Source organism: Syzygium oleosum, unplaced genomic scaffold, assembly GCF_021117445.2.
Source record: "Syzygium oleosum isolate NSW1041296 unplaced genomic scaffold, Sole_v2.1 Sole_v2.12, whole genome shotgun sequence".
NCBI lineage: Eukaryota > Viridiplantae > Streptophyta > Magnoliopsida > Myrtales > Myrtaceae > Syzygium > Syzygium oleosum.
The window spans coordinates 10,270,086-10,292,886 of record NW_026607496.1 but is presented as its reverse complement, the minus strand read 5'-3'; the positions used below and the strand labels follow the sequence as shown (position 1 = coordinate 10,292,886).

The 22,801-nt window shown below is 43.8% G+C and overlaps 1 non-coding gene across 1 annotated transcript; it reads left to right on the top strand.

Annotated features, from left to right (window-relative positions):
- Positions 1-20,689: 20,689 nt before the first annotated feature.
- Positions 20,690-20,836, top strand: LOC115674240 (small nucleolar RNA snoR135). The gene has a single exon (XR_004004917.1). It is a non-coding gene; the product is annotated as a small nucleolar RNA snoR135 (small nucleolar RNA).
- Positions 20,837-22,801: the final 1,965 nt, after the last annotated feature.

Sequence of the window (22,801 nt, the reverse complement as noted above, 5' to 3'; positions counted from 1 at the left end):
TTAACTTGTAGACCCGAAGTCAGTTGTGATGAAATCCTTTTTCTTGGCCTCAGAATGCCTATCCTTTGAATAGCCATTGACCAAGCCAACATTACAACCTTTTGAAAGACCTTATCGGATCAATTGGATTGTATACATTACGAACATCTTCGAACACCTAAGGATTGGTTAAGAGAGATAAAATTGAGGGATATCAGACAAGTCCCCTTTCAATCAAATAAAGAAAAGACCAAGTTCATAGATTGAAACAAATCCTTTCTAATGAAGGTCTTCCAAACGATCATTTCAAGCATTTCTTGAAAGATTGCAAGCATTTTGTTCAAATAATTCCTTGAAAAGGAAATTTGATTGTCTAAAATGCATTAACGCAAAAAGATGCATGTTTCCAGATCAGGTTTCAAAAGTTTTTGGTCAGCTTAAAACCAAGTTTTCAAACAGTTTGTGGTAAGCTAAAAAAAAACCACGCTTCAAATAGTTTTGATTAATTTCAACACTACTTTTCAAAATAGTTTTTGGTCAACTAAAAAACCATACAAGGGTTAGTGAAACCTAAAAATCACATAACTCACGGTCAAGGCATTCATTGTTTGAAGTCTTCCCAAAATCCTACATGCGAGGAGTCCTTAGGCAATTTCAAAGTCCTACAGGCGAGGAGCTCCTAGGCAATTTCAAAGTCCTACAGGCGAGGAGCCTCTTGGCAAATTCAAAGTCCTACAGGCGAGGAGCCCCTAGGCAAATTCAAGTCCTATAGGCGAAGAACCCCTAGGCAAATTCAAAGTCCTACAGGCGAGGAGCCTCTAAGCAAATTCAAGTCCTACTGGTGAGGAACCACTAGGCAAATTCAAAGTCCTACTGGTAAAGAACCACTAGGCAAATTCTGTCACGCCCCGAATCTCTTCGAGATCGCGACACACTTCTCTGGTCGAATCATGCGACGTCCCAGGGTATCGCCGACCCAATTCAACTTATCAGAGATTTAAAATGTCAGCGAAAGCCACCAATACCCGGACGATAACAACTGGGGTAATTAAGGAGAATAAGCATACTCATTCCTCATTCAAACTTATATAATATTCACAATTTACAAATCACCATATACATATGTACACCGTACTATAAACCACCGATATCCAAAGTGACTGATAGCCTGGGTATTCTATTGTCCAAAAATGGAACACCTAAAAAAAAAACCTATTCCCAACCCCTAAACCTAGCCCCTACGCCCTCTGCTTGGCGTCCACTCCGAGTCTGATTCTTCGTCATCTGAATCTGAATCTCTCTGGACTGTCTGCTCCTCCGAGGACTCCGGCTCGGCCTCGATTTCGATCGGGTGGTTTATGTCACCCGACTCCGCTGGAACTTCGTCCCGCTCCTCCTCGTCTGACTCCTCGTCAGACCCGTACTCTAGCACAAATTCGGGGTCAATCCATTGCTCATACGGGGGTATATACTCCGGTTCTTCTTCAGGCTCAGCAGGCTCATTCTCAGGTTCTGCCTCGGGTTCTTCCTCTTCTGGTTCTTCCTCTGGGATCGCCTCAAGATCCACGTCCATCGGATCGTACCCCGCCTGCGATTCTTCAGGCTCTGGCTCAAGCTCGGCCCCCGAAGGCTCAGGTGCTGCAGGCGCTTGCTGCAGTCCAGACTGCGCCAGACTAGTCTCCAGACTAGTCTCCAAACTAGTCATCTCGCCGTCGGGAGGAGGTATGGCAGACGGGTCCCAATCCCCAACTCCATCAAAGAGGACGTCAAATCCACGGACGGGACCAAACTCATCTACCCCATCCCGAAAGAACCAAGCGGTGTACGTGTTGGCTTGCCAGAGGGGTAGTCCTACGTCTACCCAAACTACCGTCGTATGCTTAACCCAGGTCATGTTTTCGTCTATAGGGTATTCTACAACGCTGTGATCGGTGTGCACCGGTACTCCAAAACGCTCAGGTGGCGGCGGTGGGGGATTCATTGCTCAGGCCGGGGTTCTGAAACTGTTGGTTGAAACAATCATGAGAATACATCTCAGTAAGCACACACCCTAAACCCTACCTAGACTATCACGTACCTCCAGACAATCACAAACGCAATCTCACTCAACCATCACATCGCAGGTACACAATTTATACTCACCTGGGCCTTTCCTGCGTGCAACCTGCACGTTAGCCACAGTAGTAAAATTCCCAATCACATGCATGTTCTAATTACGATCATGCATTCGTTCCGGCCTCACCACATTCTTTCCACACAACTCGCCAGTGACCCGCATAATGATACCGCCTCAGGTTCACTGTGACCATCTCACACTCGACTCGCCAGTGACCCGCGTAATGATACCGCCTCAGGTACACTGCGACTAAGTCATAACAACACTTCAAGGCCCGCGTAATGGTACCGCCTCAGGCCATGTATCTTGCCCGCGTAGTGGTACTGCCTCAGGCTCAACACCCACTACCTACGACACAACCCGCGTTATGGTACCGCCTCAGGTTGGCCGTCTTCCGGTAATACTGGGCATCGTCCCGCGTAGTCGTACCGCCTCAGGACGGATCAATATCCCCGCGTAATGATACCGCCTCAGGGATTTCCACAATCACACATACTACACCACACACGATTTCCCGCTCAATCACATGCTTAACACCCACTTGCCAATAAATTGGCCAATCACCCATGACCCGTGCACGCACCAATTCACACACATTTCTCATGCTCAATAAGCATCCAACACGGCTAATTGACAATTAATTCAATTCGGCCCAAGCGTGCACATAACAATGCAAAGTCTAGTCATTCAATCCACCACTCAACAAACATAAATGGCCACTCACGAGCCCACAATCACAGCCACATACACGTGCACAATTTCAGTCTTTCCATACTCATTTCAAGCCATAACGAGCATCACAATTCAGCCACCATTCCACGCACTAAACCGACACCAATCGCCCTTAAATCAAACCATAGGTTCGTCACTACAAACCCCAATTTCCAGCAATGAACTCGGCATCAATTCAGCTCCGAAACTTCACAATTTCATCCTCAAAATCAGTTAATACCAGCCCCTAAATCAGTCCACACAATTAATCCATAAACAGCCCCGAATTTCGCCAAAACCGCGTCTAATTAAACCCGATTCCACCCCTAATTAGTCCGTCGATACCCGAAGTCCTAAATAGAGTTTAGGGCGTGACTTATCGAACTCTAGACTAACTCGGCTAGAGGGGAAAACGGGCGGCGGTCAACGGTGAGCGGCGGCGAGCGGCTCGGCGGTGGCGACGGCGATGGCGACGGGTGGGCTGAACGGCGGGCGGTGAACGGCAGCTTCCTTGCCGCGGTTCACAGCCACGAGAAAGGGAAAGAGGGAGGGACGGCGGCGAGAGGGTGCTGGTGGCTCGGTGATGGGCGGCGGCGGCGATGGCCGGCGAGCGGCGGTGGCGCGGCTAAGGGGGAGGGCGGTCGGTTCGGTGAGGGAGGGGAGGGAGTTGCCGAGAGGGGAGAGAGAGGGAATGAGGAGAGAGAGAGAGATTAGGGCTTAAATAATCAAGGTCAATTATTGGGGGGCCAAATGACCATCATGCCCTTTCCTCACAAACCCAATCAACGGCCAAGATTCATTCTTATCCTGAGATCGACGGCCCATATCGAATCTTTTCCAAAAATATCCAAGGGTAATTTGGGAATTTCATAAAATTTCAAGGGCAAAATTGTCCAACTCAAAAATTAGGGCAAAATGACCAAAATGCCATTCCCCTTTAACACTTGCCTTTTATAAACCTCTAAGGGTAAAATGGTTACTTTTCCATCTTCTTGCCGAATTTGAATTTTTCTGAAGGATTCGGGAAAATCCAAAGCTGTACGTTCCGACCACAACGTCATCATAACGTCCCGTCGTGACTTCTCAATTTTCCGATGTCCAATTTGGGCTCTAATTAATAATTGAATTTTATTTAACGAAACTCGAGCGTTTCTCAAACTAACGGGCGGCTTTTGGGAAAACTCGCATATTCGACCCGTGACCGATAATAAATTGAGTCACGTGCAAGTTCATTAGGTTCGTGACGACTTCGGTTGTCATGTAATCGCGAGGTTCGATCGCTAGTTCCGTCGGGCACGATCGTTCGGTATAGGTTCTGGACCATTCGTCAATTCATTTCGTGGTCAAACAGAATCACCCGTGATCCACTCGTATGACAGTGACGAATCGGCCCATAACTACCCTAAGATCGGCCTACATTGGCTCAAAATATCACCTCGACGATTCTATGGTCGAAAATCAATTCACGATCGAATTTTCTTTAGTCGCACGAATTTAAATCCCTAATTAGCCTTTCCCTAATGGTTAGTATCCCAGGAATGATTAGTTCCGGGCGAGAACTAACTACAAGTACGTTCATAAAACCAAGCATTTCATAAATCCCAAATGGGCAAATTTCAGGATGTCACAACTCTTCCCTCCTTACAAAAATTTCGTCCTCGAAATTTACAATCCAACTAACGACTCGAATAAACGGGGGTATTGACGTTGCTTTATCTCTTCACTTTCCCAAGTCGCGCCTTCTGTCCCGTGATGCTCCCATACAACCTTGACCATCGGGATTATCTTGTTCCTCAAAATTCGCTCTTTCCGATCCTCGATCCCTATTGGTCTCTCGACATATGACACCTTGTCATCAACTTCTATCTCCTCATAGTTTAACACATGAGTTGGGTCCGGTTCATATTTCCTCAACATCGATACGTGGAACACATTATGCACTTGCAATAAATTGGTCGGAAGTGCAAGGCGATAAGCTAAATCTCAAATCCGTTCTAAAACCTCAAAAGGTCCTACGTACCTCGGACTCAACTTGCCTTTCTTACCGAATCTGGATAGTCCTCTCATGGGCGATACCTTAAGAAATACGTGATCCCCTACTTGAAACTTCAAAGGTCTTCGTCTTCTGTCTGCATAACTCTTTTGACGGCTCTGAGCTGTTTTCAGCCTTTCACGAATCACCTTAACAGCCTCAATTGACTATTGAACTAACTCTGGCCCGGTTATACTTCTTTCTCCTACTTCGTCCCAACACACGGGCGTCCTACAAGCCCTGCCATATAGCGCTTCAAAGGGCGCCATTCCAATGCTCTGCTGAAAACTATTATTATAGGTAAATTCTGCTAAGGGCAACTGCTCTTCCCACTTACCCTGAAAATCCAACACGCATGCCCGAAGCATATCCTCTAAAGTTTGAATCGTCCTCTCAGACTGGCCATCCGTTTGCAGATGATAAGCTGTACTAAACTGTAGCTTCGATCCCAATGCCCTCTGCAGACTTTTCCAAAAGTTGGCGGTAAACCTAGGATCATGATCTGAGGTGATCGACACTGGTACCCCATGCAAACGAATTATCTACTGCACATACAACTCAGCATATCGGTCTAATGCGAAGTCCTTTCGCACAGCCAAAAAGTATGTCGACTTTGTCAATCTGTCGACAATCACCCAAATAGTATCATGGTTTTTTTGGCTCCTTGGTAATCCCGTCACGAAATCCATAGTTATATGTTCCCATTTTCATTCTAGGATTTCCAAGGGTCGCAATAATCCTCCGGGCTTACAATGTTATGCCTTCACTTGATGGTACGTCAGACATTTGGCTACATGTCTGGCTATGTCTACCTTCATACCATTTCACCAGTAGTACTACCTCAAATTCTGATACATTTTAGTACTACCTAGGTGGATACTATAACTACTACGATGCGCCTCTGATAAAATTTCTTCCTTAAGCTCCGCATCGTCAGGTACACATAATCGTCCACGGAACTTCAGTATCCCATTTTCGGATATTTGGAAGTCCGGCTTTCTCTTAGTATCATTCGTCTCCAGAATCCTTTGGACTTCTTGATCCGCAGACTACAAGGTCTTAATCTTAGCATAGATCTCCGGTTTAATCCTAAGCGTGGCCAACAAACTCGAGACTTGACTTACTTCGAATCTAAACTCCGAGTCTCGTACTTTTTCTAACAATGCCCATTCTTTGACCATCAAATGTGCGATGCTTGACTTCCGACTCAATGCATCGGCTACCCGGTTGGCCTTCTCGGGATGATATAGAATATCACAATCGCAGTCCTTTAACAACTCCATCCACCGACCCTGCCTCATATTTAGTTCCTTTTGAGAAAACAGATAGTTAAGACTCTGACGATCTGTATAAATCTGAAATTTCTCTCCGCATAGATAATGCCGCCAAATCTTAAGGGCGAATACTATTGCGGCTAAGTCCAAATCATGCGTCGGGTAATTCAACTCATGCGGTCTTAACTGCCTTGATGCGTAGGCCACTACTCGTCCATTTTGCATGAGTACACACCCCAATCCTTTCAACGACGCATCGCTATAAATTTCATACCCTCCGGGTCCTGATGGAATAGTCAATACCGGTGCCGTTGTCAATCTATGCTTCAATTCCTAAAAACTCCTTTCACATTTGTCAGTCCATTCAAATCTCGTTTCCTTTTTCAACAAATGTGTCAACGGTGTCGCTATTGCCGAAAACCCTTCCACGAAACGACGATAATATCCTGCCAAACCCAGAAAACTTCGAACCTCTGTTACCGTCGTTAGTCTCGGCCACTTAATTACGGCCTCAATCTTTGATGGATCCACTGAGATTCCTTCCCTAGAGATCACATGTCCGAGGAATCCTACTCGATTAAGCCAGAATTCGCACTTGCTAAACTTAGCATACAGTGCGTTCTTTCTTAAAGTCTGCAAAACTCTACTCAAGTGAAACTCATGCTCCTCTAGGCTTTTCGAGTACACCAGTATGTCATCTATGAAAACGATCACAAATTGATCTAAGAACTCCTTAAACACCCGATTCATTAAGTCCATAAAGGCAGTAGGGGCGTTCGTCAATCCAAACGGCGTTACCGTAAATTCATAATGTCCATATCTCGTCCTAAATGCCGTCTTCGGTATATCCTCCTTCATAATCCTCAATTGATGATATCCCGTTCTCAAATCAATTTTAGAGAACACCGAAGCCCCTTGTAACTGGTCAAATAAATCATCTATCCTCAGCAAAGGATACTTATTTTTGATCGTCACCTAATTTAGCTGCCTGTAATCAATACATAACCTCAACGATCCATCTTTCTTTCTCACAAATAAAACTGGCGCTCCCCACGGAGACGCACTCGGACGAATAAATCCCTTGTCTAACAACTCTTGCATTTGCACTTTTAATTCCTTTAACTCCGACAGCGACATTCTATAAGGTGCCTTCGAGATTGGCTCAGTTCCAGGGGCCAACTCGGTTACAAACTCTACTTCTCTTTCTGGTGGCAATCCCGGCAATTCCTGAGGAAAAACATTAGGATACTCGCACACCACGGCTATGTCCTCTAGCCTCGGCTCCTCAGCCGTCGAATCAACTACAGCTGCCAGAAATCCTTGACACCCTTCATTCAACAACTTATTCATTTCTAGCGACGAAATCAATGGAATTGAAGGTCCTCCTCGATTTCCCACAAATTTGAATTCCGAGTGTCCGACAGGATTAAATTGGATCACCCTACTATTACAATCCATTACGGCCCTTTGCTTAGATAGCCAGTGCATACCCACTATCACATCAAAATCGTACATGCCTAGAACCGCTAGATCAATCATTTCCTCCCTATCCCCAATCACAATCTTACAATTCGGACACCCCAACGAAACTAGCATCTTATCATTCAAGGGAGTTATCACGCATAACACAACATCAAGCAACTGCGGTTCTATACCAATCAACTCAACAAATTGCGCAGATATAAAGGAATGTGACGCCCCAGGGTCAAATAAAGCATAGGCAGCATGGTCGCACAGAGAAACCGTACCTGTGACAACCCCTGGCGCGTTCTCAATTTCTCTCCTGGCCATGGCGTACACCCGTCCTTGCACCTGTGGCCTATTCTAATTAATTGTCTGGGTCGCTCGAGTCTGGTTCCCATTCCGGGATGGCGGCAATGCAGGCGATCTATTCTGCCTGAGATTGGGGCAATACCTCACATGATGACCAAATCCGCCACATCCGAAACATGCTCCGCCCCTGGTTGGACAAGGTCCATTTCCATGTCTTTCCCCGCACACTCGACATGGACCATTCTGATTACGGGCCAGCTTCCCTATATTCCTTCTAGCAGGAGGGACAAAATGTCGGTTACCCGTCATTGGTCTCTTCCCTAATTGACGGTTGTCCCTACCCTGGGTAAACCTTGACCCAGAAGCGGCGGCCCTATCCGCCAAATCCCGCTCAATCGCTTGAGCCCTATCATAAATCTCATTATACCCTCTCAAATTCAATGAGATCATTTGGCTGCGAAGGTCCGGTTTCAAGCCATCTCGGAACCTCCGAGCCCTATCCAACGGGTCCTCAACCGTTTTCGGGGTGAACTTAGACAATCGAGCAAATTCAGCCTCGTACTGATCCACCGTTCTCTGCTCCTGGCGCAACCTCATAAACTTAGATAATTTTTGTTCCCGGGCACTCTCAGAAAAATATTTGCCATTAAAGGCTTCTACAAACATCGCCCAAGTCTGGGCTGTACCAGCCGGGAATATCACTCCTCTGGTGGCTTTCCACCAATCATTTGCATTCCCTTGCAACTGATATACGGCTAATGTTACTTTTTCCTTATCTGTACATCCCAACACCTCAAAAGCCTTCTCTAATTCCTCCATGCATAGCGATGCACCCTCGAGATCGCCTCTACCATCAAACTTAGGAGGCTTCAATTTTATAAATTGCTCGACCAATTGGTACATTTGCCTATTCACATTCACTTGCCCCTGCCCTTGATTCCCATTATTATTAATATTATTAACAGTAGCGGCCACAGCGGCCTCGGCAGCTTGAGCAATCGTAGCAGCTCGTTCCTGAGTCTGCTATCCTAGCAGGTTACCGATCTGCTCTAGGGTCTTCATGACCGCTTCCATTTTAGGATCTTCTGCAGGTCGGGCTCGGGCTCGCGAGCTGGACGGACCCCCAGTTCCTCTACCTCGCGTACTCATCCTCACGATTTTTACCACTCAACTACCTGCTGCAATTCCACTCAGAAATTAGTAACCTAGGCCAACTTTGCCAGTCTAGTCCTAGGCAGTGAATTAACACCACAATTCACTCAGCAGGTAATCAATCACCACGGCACAAGGCCACAATCAATAGGGTCTGTGCACTTACCTCAGGTCCAGACGCACCTGCATTTCAATCGTTACAACAATCAATTCACCCAATCAATCACAACAAACAATCTGGAGGCACGTGTAGCTCATTCCACCCTATGACTCGCTAAGGTCTCCCTAAATTACTACCCCAGGGTCTCTACTCCTTATCACTCCAGACTTCGACCAGCTTAGATCGAGCTATCCTCGCTCTGATACCAAATCAACACGTGATGTCACGCCCCGAATTTCTTCGAGATCGCGACAAACTTCTCTGGTCGAATCATGCGACGTCCCAGGGTATCGCCGACCCAATTCAACTTATCAGAGATTTAAAACGTCAGCGAAAGCCACCAATACCCGGACGGTAACAACTGGGGTAATTAAGGAGAATAAACATACTCATTCCTCATTCAAACTTATATAATATTCACAATTTACAAACCACCATATACATATGCACACAGCACTATAAACCGCCGATATCCAAAGTGATCGATAGCCTGGGTATTTTATCGTCCAAAAATGGAACACCTAAAAAAAAAAACCTATTCCCAACCCCTAAACCTAGCCCCTACGCCCTCTGCTTGGCATCTACTCCGAGTCTGATTCTTCGTCATCTGAATCTGAATCTCTCTGGACTGTCTGCTTCTCCGAGGACTCTGGCTCGGCCTCGATCTCGATCGGGTGGTTTATGTCACCCGACTCCGCTGGAACTTGGTCCCGCTCCTCCTCGTCTGACTCCTCGTCAGACTCGTACTCTGGCACAAATTCGAGGTCAATCCATTGCTCATACGGGGGTATATACTTCGGTTCTTCTTCAGGCTCATCCTCAGGTTCTGCCTCGGGTTCTTCCTATTCTGGTTCTTCCTCTGGGATCGCCTCACGATCCACGTCCATCGGATCGTACCCCGCCTGCGATTCTTCAGGCTCTGGCTCATGCTCGGCCCCCGAAGGCTCAGGTGCTGCAGGCGCTTGCTGCAGTCCAGACTGCGCCAGACTAGTCTCCAAACTAGTCATCTCGCCGTCGGAAGGAGGTATGGCAGACGGGTCCCAATCCCCAACTCCATCAAAGGGGACGTCAAATCCACGGACGGGACCAAACTCATCTACCCCATCCCGAAAGAACCAAGCGGTGTATGTGTTGGCTTGCCAGAGGGGTAGTCTTACGTCTACCCAAACTACCGTCGTATGCTTAACCCAGGTCATGTTTTCGTCTATAGGGTATTCTACAACGCTGTGATCGGTGTGCACCGGTACTCCAAAACGCTCAGGTGGCGGCGGTGGGGGATTCATTGCTCAGGCCGGGGTTCTGAAATTGTTGGTTGAAACAACCATGAGAATACATCTTAGTAAGCACACACCCTAAACCTTACCTAGACTATCACGTACCTCCAGACAATCACAAACGCAATCACACTCAACCATCACATCGCAGGTACACAATTTAAACTCACCTAGGCCTTTCCTGCGTGCAACCTGCACGTTAGCCACAATAGTAAAATTCCCAATCACATGCATGTTCTAATTACGATCATGCATTCGTTCCGGCCTTATCACATTCTTTCCACACAACTCGCCAGTGACCCGCATAATGGTACCGCCTCAGATTCACTGCGACCATCTCACACTCGACTCGCTAGTGACCCGCGTAATGATACTGCCTCAGGTACACTGCGACTAAGTCATAACAACACTTCAAGGCCCGCGTAATGGTACCGCCTCAGGCCGTGTATCTTGCTCACGTAGTGGTACCGCCTCAGGCTCAACACTCACCACCTACAACACAACCCGCGTAATGGTACCGCCTCAGGTTGGCCGTCCTTCGGTAATACCGGGCATCGTCCCGCGTAGTCGTAACGCCTCAGGACGGATCAATATCCCCGCGTAATGATACCGCCTCAGGGATTTCCACAATCACACATACTACACCACACACGATTTCTCGCTCAATCACATGCTCAACACCCACTTGCCAATAAATTGACCAATCACCCGTGACCCGTGCACGCATCAATTCACACACATTTCTCATGCTCAATAAGCATCCAACACGGTCAATTGACAATTAATTCAATTCGGCCCAAGCGTGCACATAACAATGCAAAGTCTAGTCATTCAATCCACCACTCAACAAACATACATGGCCACTCACGGGCCCACAATTATAGTCATATACACGTGCACAATTTCAGTCTTTCCATACTCATTTCAAGCCATAACGAGCATCACAATTCGGCCACCATTCCACGCACTAAACCGACACCAATCTCCCTTAAATAAAACCATAGGTTCGTCACTACAAACCCCAATTTCCAACAATGAACTCGGCATCAATTCAGCCCCGAAACTTCACAATTTCATCCTCAAAATCAGTTAATACCAGCCCTTAAATCAGTCCACACAATTAATCCATAAACAGCCCCGAATTTCGCCAAAACCGCGTCTAATTAAACCCGATTCCACCCCTAATTAGTCCGTCGATACCCGAAGTCCTAAATAAAGTTTAGGGCGTGACTTATCGAACTCTAGACTAACTCGGCTAGATGGGAAAATGGGCAGCGGTCAACGGTGAGCGGCGGCGAGCGGCTCGGCAGTGGCGACGGCGACGGGTGGGCTGGACGGCGGGCGGTGAGCGGCAGCTTCCTTGCCGCGGTTCACAGCCACGAGAAAAGGAGAGAGGGAGGGACGGCGGCGAGAGGGTACTGGTGGCTCGGTGATGGGCGGCGGCGGCGATGGCCGGCGAGCGGCGGTGGCTCGGCCAAGGGGGAGGGCGGTCGGTTCGGTGAGGGAGGGGAGGGAGTTGCCGAGAGGGGAGAGAGAGGGAATGAGGAGAGAGAGAGAGAGATTAGGGACTTAAATAATCAAGGTCAATTATTGGGGGGCCAAATGACTATCATGCCCTTTCCTCACAAATCCAATCAACGGCCGAGATTCATTCTTATCCTGAGATCGACGGCCCAGATCGAATCTTTTCCAAAAATATCCAAGGGCAATTTGGGAATTTCATAAAATTTCAAGGGAAAAATTGTCCAACTCAAAAATTAGGGCAAAATGACCAAAATGCCCTTCCCCTTTAACACTTGCCCTTTATAAACCTCCAAGGGTAAAACGGTCACTTTTCCATTTTCTTGTCGAATTTGAATTTTTCTGAAGGATTCGAGAAAATCCAAAGCTGTACGTTCCAACCACAACGTCATCCTAACGTCCCGTCGTGACTTCCCAATTTTTCGATGTCCAATTTGGGCTCTAATTAATAATTGAATTTTATTTAATGAAATTCGAGCGTTTCTCAAACTGACGGGCGGCTTTTGGGGAAACTAGCATATTCGACCCGTGACCGATAATAAATCGAGTGACGTGCAAGTTCATTCGGTTCATAACGACTTCGATTGTCATGTAATCGCGAGGCTCGATCGCTAGTTTCGTCGGGCACGATCATTCGGTATAGGTTCTGGACCATTCGTCAATTTATTTCGTGGTCAAACGGAATCACCCGTGATCCACTCGTATGACAGTGACGAATCGGCCCATAACTACCCTAAGATCGGCCTACATTGGCTCAAAATGTCACCTCGACGATTCTATGGTCGAAAATCAATTCACGATCGAATTTTCTTTAGTCGCACGAATTTAAATCCCTAATTAGCCTTTCCCTAATGGTTAGTATCCCAGGAATGATCAGTTCCGGGCGAGAACTAACTACAAGTACGTTCATAAAATCAAGCATTTCATAAATCCCAAATGGGCAAATTTCAGGATGTCACAAATTCAAAGTCCTACAAGTGAGGAGCCCCTAGGCAAATTCAAGTCCTATAGGTGAGGAGCCCCTAGGCAAATTCAAAGTCCTACAGGCGAGATGCCCCTATGCAAATTCAAAGTCCTACAGGCGAGGAGCCCCTAGGCAAATTCAAAGTCCTACAGGTGAGGAGCCACTAGGCAAATTCAAGTCCTACAGGCGAGGAGCCCCTAGGCAAATTCAAAGTCCTATAGGCGAGGAGCCCCTATGCAAATTCAAGTCCTACAGGCGAGGAACCACTAGGCAAATTCAAAGTCCTACAGGCGAGGAGCCCCTAGGCAAATTCAAAGTCCTGCCGGTGAGGAACCACTAGGCAAATTCAAAGCCCTACAGGTGTGGAGCCCCTAGGCCGATTAAAGTCCTACTGATGAGGAACCACTAGGCAAATTTCCAAATCCTCAGGCGAGGAGCCTCAGGTGTTCATGGTTCGTGGATTCGTCCTTAAATCACAAAATACGAATAACCATCATAATCATCACCACCATCAATTCATGCCCTTGGACAAGTAACAAAGAGATGCCCACAAACAGGTAAGTTTCCCTTCCTCAATCATTAAGAACCTTTCAAAATATGTTCTGAAAAGAGAACCTTTGGATTAGATCACGAATTTCAAAAGCAAGATCCCTAATCAGTTGTTGTAAAATTTCCATCTTATCTTGTTCAGTGAGTCTGCTAAAAATTCAGGTGTCACTTTGTCTTTGAGATCAACCTCTAACGAGCTCAATCTCAAAGAGGGGCAGCTATTGACACCTGATTTTTAGCTCTTTTTTTTTCATATTTTCAAAAATCTCAAAATTAGGACTAGGAATCTTGGCCAAGCCTAGAAACCTATTTCTAAACCAAAAAATATTTTTTTAGCATTTTCCTGCATTTTTCCTTAATTTCTTTTAGTCAAAATAAGTGAGAAAATCAAGAAAAATAGCAAATGGAATAAAAAAATTCCATAAAAATAGTCATTAGTCTTATTTTAAATCCAATTTCATTAATACATCATCAATTTTGAAAAATCTCAATCGGGTATATGTTTTTCCCAAAATTGGGCAAAATTAAACCCGAATTGAACCAAAAATGTAATTAAATTTTTTCTAGTCATTTTTAAGTCATAGTGTCTTCACAACAAATGATTCTGGGACCTTGAATTACATAATGGTCGGTCCAATTGCACAATTTGACATAAAAATAAAAAAAATCCCCAAAATTTAATTGAAAATTAAGAATTTTGAACCCAAATTGGGAATCGTGCCCAATATGAAATTGTCGAACCATGAGACCATCATTTCTAGGGTTAATCAGATGTGGGTAATTCAATTTTGGCATCAATTTTGCCTAATCAGGTCATTAGGACATCAAATTGAACAAAACCCTATTAACCCGAATACAAAAATGTGAAAATCTTGGACACAATTATAACAAAAATTGGGGAAAATCATATATTTGGGTTCGGAATGTGATGGGGAATTCAATTTTGGGGTTTAATTTAGAAAATTGGGTCAAAATTGAGCTTAATTGGCGAATTTAGACCAACATGGGTTTGTCGGGTCGGCCGGGTCAACCCGACCTGACCCGGGTTGGTTGTCTTCCTTACCCAACTCATCAAAACACAATAAAACCCAGGAAAAACAGCCCGTGCCCAGAACTTTACCGACTTCCCCCGATCAAATTAGCACGTTTTAATCAACTGGGCCAACTGGAGAATCTCCAACTGGCACCAGGTAACCGATCTAATCGATCGGAAATCGGTTCTAACCGAATTTGGGCGGGAAAAATCGATGAACAAAAAGGAAGAAAACTGAACATGGCGAAAAGGAAGGTGTTCGACGAAAATTCAGAGAGAGAGAGGAGAGAGAAACGGGCGAAACCAAAGAGGAAAAGTTAGAGAGAGAGCGTCTGAGGTTCCCACCCGAGTGTCCGGTGCCGCCCTAGACGGCGGAGCATCGGCGAATCGGAGTTTGGCCGAAACCTCCCCTCACTGTTCCAGTCGACTCGGCTGGTCCTGAAGGCCTAAAACCGAGCCTTTTCCGGTCAATCCAGAGCTTTTCCGACGAGGCCAAGACCACCAGGTGGAAGTACAAGTGTCAGGGAACAACCCTATAGGCACGGATCAATTCGACAATTTCTTCTGATCATCCAACGAAGCAGGTAAACTTTGTTCATAGTCACGATTTTCCCAGAAATTTCCAGAATTGAGTTCTATGCGCATATGACTTCGTTGATGATTTTTTCACATTTTGATGTTTAAAACATGTTCCTGATCCCATTTTGTGCTGTTTGATTGCATTTAGATCACCTAAAATGCACAAACCGAGTCGGTCATGCATGAAAACCTCCTCGCCGGAACTCGGGTACCCTCGCCGGAGCATTGCCGTGGCCGTAGGGCCATTCAAGTTAGCTTCCTTGACTTTGTTTAATGTTTTTGGTCCTTGATCTGAGCCGAACTAGACGGTTAAGGCGAGTAGAATAAGGATTTTGAGTTTCAATGAGCACGGTTTAGGTTAGTAACAAATTGGTATTTTCCGACGAGATTTTCGCCGGTTGGTGATGGTCCGACGGCCACTCAGTCGGTTCAGTTTGATAGAGTGTAATACGAACCAGATCCAGAACCAAAAAATCAATCGAAAAGGCCATCGGAAGGTCGCTGGAAATTGATCCAAACCGGCAGCCTCAAAAACACTGAACTTGGAATAGTGCCCACCAACCGTTCGAGGAAATGGCTAAATGAAAAAGGTCAAAACGGCGCTGTTTTTGACTCTGGGTTCGCCGGAGAAGACGACCGGCGACCGGCACCGGCAACTCCCGGTTCGGCTGTGCCGAACCAGGCTGGTCCAGTTCACTTCGGTGGGAATTTAAAAAAAAATTAAAAAATCATAAAAAATCCAAAAAATTCACAGAAAAACAAAAAAAATAAAGAAAATATAATTTTTTTTTGGAAATTCGAAAATTTTCAGAAAAAATAAAAATTGACATAAAAAATTAGAAAATTCATAAAAATTAAAAAATTCTCAGAAAATTCATAAAAATTCAGAAAATACAAATAAAAAATGTGAAAAATTTAGAAAATAAATAAAAATTTGAAAATTTCAAAAATTCATAAAAATTTTCAGAAAATCATAAAAATCAATTCTCGGTTAATGAAATTTCCAAAAAAAAAATTCAAAAATTTTAAAAATTCACAGAATGGTCCAAAAACACCGTGGCCAACCATAAAAAGTGAGATTTGAATTTTTGAAAGTGCCCAAGTGGCATTTTTAGAAAATCCCAAATTCAGGGGTTATAACCCTTAAAAAATCCTAAAACCCTAAAAAATGTAAATCATGAAACGAATAACCTTCTAGAGCTTCATTAGGGTTTGGATGTTTTGATTGATTTTCATTTTTAGAGACCATTTAGGATTGATTGATCTGATTGACATTGATTGTACATTTAATGCTTGTTTGGTTTTTCCTGCAATTAGAATTGATAGAATTAGTGGGTAAGTCTCGGAAATTCGCATGACACGTTAGACATCGTATCATTCTTAGGTACGAAAGGGCGTTAGGGATCTCGATTCGGTATCAATAGCGTAACCAAATCCCCATACTCAAAATCTCTGGTTCGTAGAATCGTGGTATTTCTCCCTTACCTCGATTAGGTTTCTAGTCTACCTACCAATAATGACTAGTGGCGACTCCAAAATCACAAACCTAGATTAAATAGGAAATTACCTTCCATTGTCACGTGAGGTATGGTCTGGGAGAGACCCTTACACGGAAATACCTCCTTAGCGCGCAAATCCCGAAAGCCCCAAAAAGCGCGGCGCGACACACCCGACATTCCATTACTGCAACTAGATGTTCCAACCGAGCCTACAATCATCTCGACAAGGAGAGAATCACTCTTTCAGCAACTTTTCAAACAATTCATGGAAAAGAAAGACGCTTTTGACACCTAAATTTTGGCGTATCATTTAGCGTAATTTGCATAGAAAATTAGGGATTAAATTTTTAACCCCTACATAAAAATATTTAAATTGCATAAACATATAGTTTAGGTCCATTTAATTTAATTGCATTTTTTGCATCAGATTGGCAGTGGCGAATGAGCTTAAAATTTCATCGAACGAGACTCGGCTCGCTCGGAAGGCAAGGGCCGGGAATTACAAGTCAAACGGGCTCGGTTGTTTTAATTTGAGTTTAATTCAGCCCATTATGCTTAATTAAATAAAAGCCCAAGTTAAATCAGCCCATTTAAATTAAATTAAACCTAAGCCCAAGCCTAAGCCCATTAGGACTATAGAGCCCATCTAATTGACCTAGGTTAGCATTATATCAACATGTTTAGGTCAGATTTCAAAGAGGAGGGGGGGGGGGGGGGAGAAAAATTTTCAGATATGATTTTGAGAGCTCAAGTGCGAGAGTGAAAGAAAGGGAGAGAAGGGAGGCCGGCAACACCACCACCCGTAGTCGTGCCTCCCATCGCGCGTCACCGCCGCGTCGGAGGACCACCGACACCGTCCCGGTCAGCCACCATCACTCCTTCCCTGTCCGCAAGTTATAGCCGTTGAAGGACCATCGTCGCTGCTTTGCCTCGCCGAACAGCTGTCCCGAGAGGGTCGCTGCTGTTTCTTTGCTTCTCCATGCACCAGCCACGTCTTCTCCGATCAAGCGAGGAGCTTGTCAACGCCTCCTCTCCATCCTGTTGGTCCACGAAGCAGCAGCTACAGTTTTGAAGATTCCCCATGCAGCGTGCATAAAGACGTCTTCGTTTAGCCGCTTTCCCTCGCCAAGCTGAAGACTCTTCCCTGTCCAGCGGCCAATCAACAGAAGCTGCAGGCGGTGCACGTCAGTGAGGCCCACAGCAAGCACTTCGTCCAGCGCAAGATCAGTACCACATCACCCGGAACCGTTCGTGCATCGCTGTGAGCCCCCGCCAAGTTGCTGTTCAGCCGGTCATCGCCCCCGCCGTCTTCGACGCCCGTGAGCCACCGTGTCGTCGCCACCACCGCCGTCTCGATCCGCAAAGCCCGATCCCGATCCACAATTCGAATTTGGAAGTTATCTGCAAATTAGGTAATTCAACATTATCCGATATTTTCAGAATATTTAATTTCCTAATATGGGTGTTTGAATATTTCGTGAATATCATGTGGATATTTAGATATCTTAGGATAATGTTCGATATATCCGCAATATTTTTAAATATTCAAAATTAGGAAAACTTCCTAATTTAGCAACGTATCTGGACGACTATCCGACCTTATCCCTAAGGTTCGATACGCGGCGATACGGAAAATTATTATCTTATCCATAACCACTTGGGTACGATAATGATTTTTATCCGCTTTCCAAATTTGAATAATCGGCTTTCCGTCGATATCTATAACCCTATAGATATGACCGATAGTTTGATTTGTATGCCAAATCCGAGTTTGAAACAAATATGGCGGATCGCGTGGACGTTTTGAATGTGGTTGATATCCTTGTTTATTTAATTGCTTTCCTTTTTCAAATAAACAGAAAATTCAAAAAATGTTAATTAGATTTGAATTAGAGTTTTTGCATGTCTAGGAATCCTAAAAATATCTAGAAGATAGAGTAGTTATTTAATTTAAATTAGGACTTGAGATGATTTATTTCCTAGTTTAAATTAAGTAATATTCTAATCTTAATAGATTATTCAGGTTATTTTATTATTTCGAATTTCCATGAAAATCCCAAGAAAAGAAGAATGAATTGTTTTAGGATAGATTAGCATAGATTGTATTCTTAATTTAAGTAATTCCTTATTTCGAATTTTAACAAAAATCCTAAAAAGAAATCATGCTAGGGTAGATTAAGTCATCATAGTTTGCATATTAATTTAGGCATTTTTATTATTCCGAATTTAAATTGGGAAAATACCAAAAATAATCATTCGTCTTGTCATTAGAAATAGGTCACGTCGTCGCACGACATATAGTTTGCATGCTAGGTTGCATTAATCGCATGTCATTTTCGCATGTCATTGCATATAGGCTAAATTTCATTTAAATAAGTGAAAATCCAAAAAAGAAATTGAGTGAATTGCTTGTTAATTAGAAATCATATTAGGGTGTCAATGTGATTTTCTAGCTAACAATGCAGATGCTTACGTTGCTTCCAGGTAAGTAATTCTTCCAAACTTGCAATTTATTTGATGCTTTCTGGGTGTTAAATTGGTGGTTTGCACACCCGCACGATCACCTCACATGCTAGTGACTAAGTTAAAATGAATCCAAACTGTCTGCCAAAACATTTTTTTTTTTTTTGAAAAGAAAAGGTACCGAAAGGGCGTTAGACTAGACCTAGCGTAACCAAGTCCCCGAGCTTAGAATCTCTGGTTCGTAGGAATAAAACATATCTCCCTATGTTTTATTTAGGTTTCTAATCGACCTACCACAAATAGATTAGTGGCGACTCCAAGCATGAAAATTTTTGCATGTTAAAAATTTAAACCCTAAGTTGCGAATTGGTAGGGCTTGGGAGGGCCCGAGTTAGGCTTAGTCTTAACAATCCATTAGCCTGAGAGAAATTTTAAGTCGCGACAGACGCATTGCTCATGGGTGGTGAAACTGGAACTATTAAAACATTGGCATTACTTGCTGCATCACTTGTTGGTGAGCCCTCTCGTCAAAAAGAATATTTACCATCTCAAAAATCCTCTACTGACAAAGACGGAGAGGATGTCCCCATTGAGAAGCCTATTGAAGAAGTTCCACAACAAACTACTGCTCCAATCACTGAACAACCCAGGACTGAGATTGAAGAAATATCAAGAGACAAGCGACGCGAAGATGACGATGACCGGGTATTCCAAAACTTTGGAGCTACTGAGAGTTTTCCTCTTGATCCCTGTTTTGATTATAAACTACTTTTTAGTCAAGATCACAAGGAAGCATTTGAATCCTTTGCAAAACGCGGTCCTATTTCAGATTGCTTTGTGAATTTCGAATATCTTGATGCCCATGGCATTTTTCTCTCTAAACTTCTTGAAGATCTCAAACTAAAGTTTTTCTGCTTCATGAAAGATGAAGTTCATCATGTTCTCATTGCACCATTTTATTCCAATCTTCATTTTCCAAATAGGGACTCTTTCATCTTTTCTTTTGCTAAGAAAAATTACATTGTGACTTTTGATGATTTGGCTAAAATCATCAAAACTGAGTACAATATTTTCAAATAGATTCCCATTGAACATGATGAGGCTTACAGTTTTATCTTGGAAACTCCTAATTTTGGGAGGACACTGGACGTGCCAAAAGTTATGTACGTCACTCACTTTAGCACCAAAAGTGTCTTCTGGATCACTTAAGTGCCAATTTTTTTTGAAAAACGCTCATTTTAGTGCCAACTCCGATTTGTTCGGCCGAAAATTCGACGTGGCCTTTTTTATATTAGTTTCTTAAGCTGATGTGGCTCGCTGGAGAGTCTAGTAAGCATCTAAAGCATAAAATGACATCATCTAGTAGCTTTCCCCCGAATAAGAAACCTAAATCATCAAATTGAAAAAGCATTCCAATTTCAAACCTTAAGCTGGCCATTAAATTGGCCATCTTCGTGCCTTACCTGATCACCCAATCTCTCACACCCTCCCTCTATTTCTTTCTCTCTCTGCGTCTCATGTGAAATGAGTATGCTGCTATTTGTTTGCAACTGCGATTCGATTGTTGTTTCATAAAAGATTTTGGATTTTTCTTTTATGGCTTCCGATAATTAGCAGAGAATGTGTATCGGTGTGGCGCAACAAAGGTGCACCTATCGCCAAAAGGTGATCTCTGCGAAATTGAGAAGGAGAAGGTGGACAGTTGTAGTTCAAACTTCTTCCCATTGAGCTCTTCAACAATCATCTTCCCTACATTCCTTCTCGCTCTTTTCTTCTTCTTCCTCCTTCAAATCTCCATTGTGTTCTAGATCATTGAATTGCTTCATTCTTCTGATCACTAAGCATCACTGAAGAAATAAAAAACTCATCTCCATCATTAGAGTAATTTACTCAAACACCTAGTGGGCATATGGTGTTCTATGGCAAGGAGACAAATCAAGAATAGAGGAAGTGAGGGTTTCAAATGGACAGAGATGTGAGAGCAAGCGGGGACAACAAACATGGAGTTAGTCTTGGCATGTTGGAATGCGGAGACGTAGAGGTGGGAAGCCAATCACACGCGTTGTTTCGAGGGACAAATGTATGGGAAGCCAAGCCCAGCCTTCCTGTATTCCATCTTGAACCTTTGTTAAGGCTAGTTCCACACGATCTTCGAGCCCTCGGCAGAGGATCTGTCATTGGTGGTGGTGGTCACCGCCGTCATCTCTCTCTCTTCAACTTCCACTTCTTGGTTCTGGTGAGCTGGGAATTGGAAAGCATGCTTCGTGACGTTGATTTGGACTTCCGAGCCACGTAGGATGTGCCATGTTGTTTTTATAGTCCATATAGACTATATTTTTAAAAAAAATTGCCAAGTCATATAATACAAATTAATTATAAAAGCCATGTAATTAATTTGACTGGAATTTCTCGCCGTTGGCACTTAAGTGAGTCGGCGAAAATTTTTGGCACTAAATTGAGCGTCGCACACAACTTTTGGCACTTCTAGTGTCCTTTCCCCCCCAATTTTACTTGAGGTTTCAGAGAAATCGTCACCTTGAACTTGTTGCTCCTCAAAGCAAATTTCATCCAAAAGATTTTAACCATTTTCCGTTGTCCAAAATCATCTTCGATGAACGATGTATTTCATTATGAGGCAAGACTCATATGGGCTATTCTCACCAAATTTACGAATTTTTCCCTAACGCACATGATCTTTATCCTCATGCACCACACGACAAAGAGGACGACAAGGAAGCTGCCATATGGAGCTCTCATCACTCGCGTCTTTAGGAATAGAGACATTGACTTTTTTGATGTTGCTCTCCAAAGCTTGCCACATGTGGGGATTGGGAAAAAGGACCCTGGATAAGATGATGTTGAGAATGACATCTGATGGTTGGGTAAATCAGAAAGATGAAGTAATCCTCATTGGACAAGGAGATGATGAAAAAGCAAGAACTATTCTTCGTGAAAAGCTGGCAACCAAAGTACCCGTATAGCGACAGACTACTCGTAAACCTAGACCTAAAAGATCTTCATCTCCAGTGAATATGCTGCTCCTGCTATTGGACTTGCCAAGTTTAAGGTTGATATTCAGGAAATAAAAAGCACTATGTCCTCTCTCACTCGATATCTAGTGAAGATAAAACGGACGCTGCTGAGCCTAGATAGTTACAATCCTGTTCGCCCTGAACCTAAAGAATCTGAAAATTTTAAGGGCCTAATAGCAATTTTTATGGGGTCAATTTGCTAAAAGTCTCAGATAAGGTCCTCTTAGGCTTAAACTTGATTTACAAACGAGTCCTTGGTGAAAACCAAATTTTTTAAAAATTTGGAAGGCTTTTCAGAAAAAACTCAAAACATAAAAAGTATCATACACGGAGAATCGTAATTGCCTAAAAAATTTGGCGGGATTTTAATAATGGTCACTATTTTTCTCGCAATTTTTTTTGAATTCAAATTCAAACCGGGTCCAGACTGTCACAGAGGGTAGAATTGTTATTTTCGTGAAAATAGGTCGGGAACTAGGAAAAGTGGTCTTCTTGACTTTTTATCCTCATGATATAAGTTTTCTAATGACATCTGAATCACTTTATTTTGATATCATTAGGTTGATTAATCATACTCAAACAGAATAGGTCCAAATTTAGTAACTAATGATTGATTAAGTGGTCCTCTTATGAGGCCCATTTCCCATTGCTTGATTGGTTGAGACACAAGGCCCATGGGCCTAAATGCAT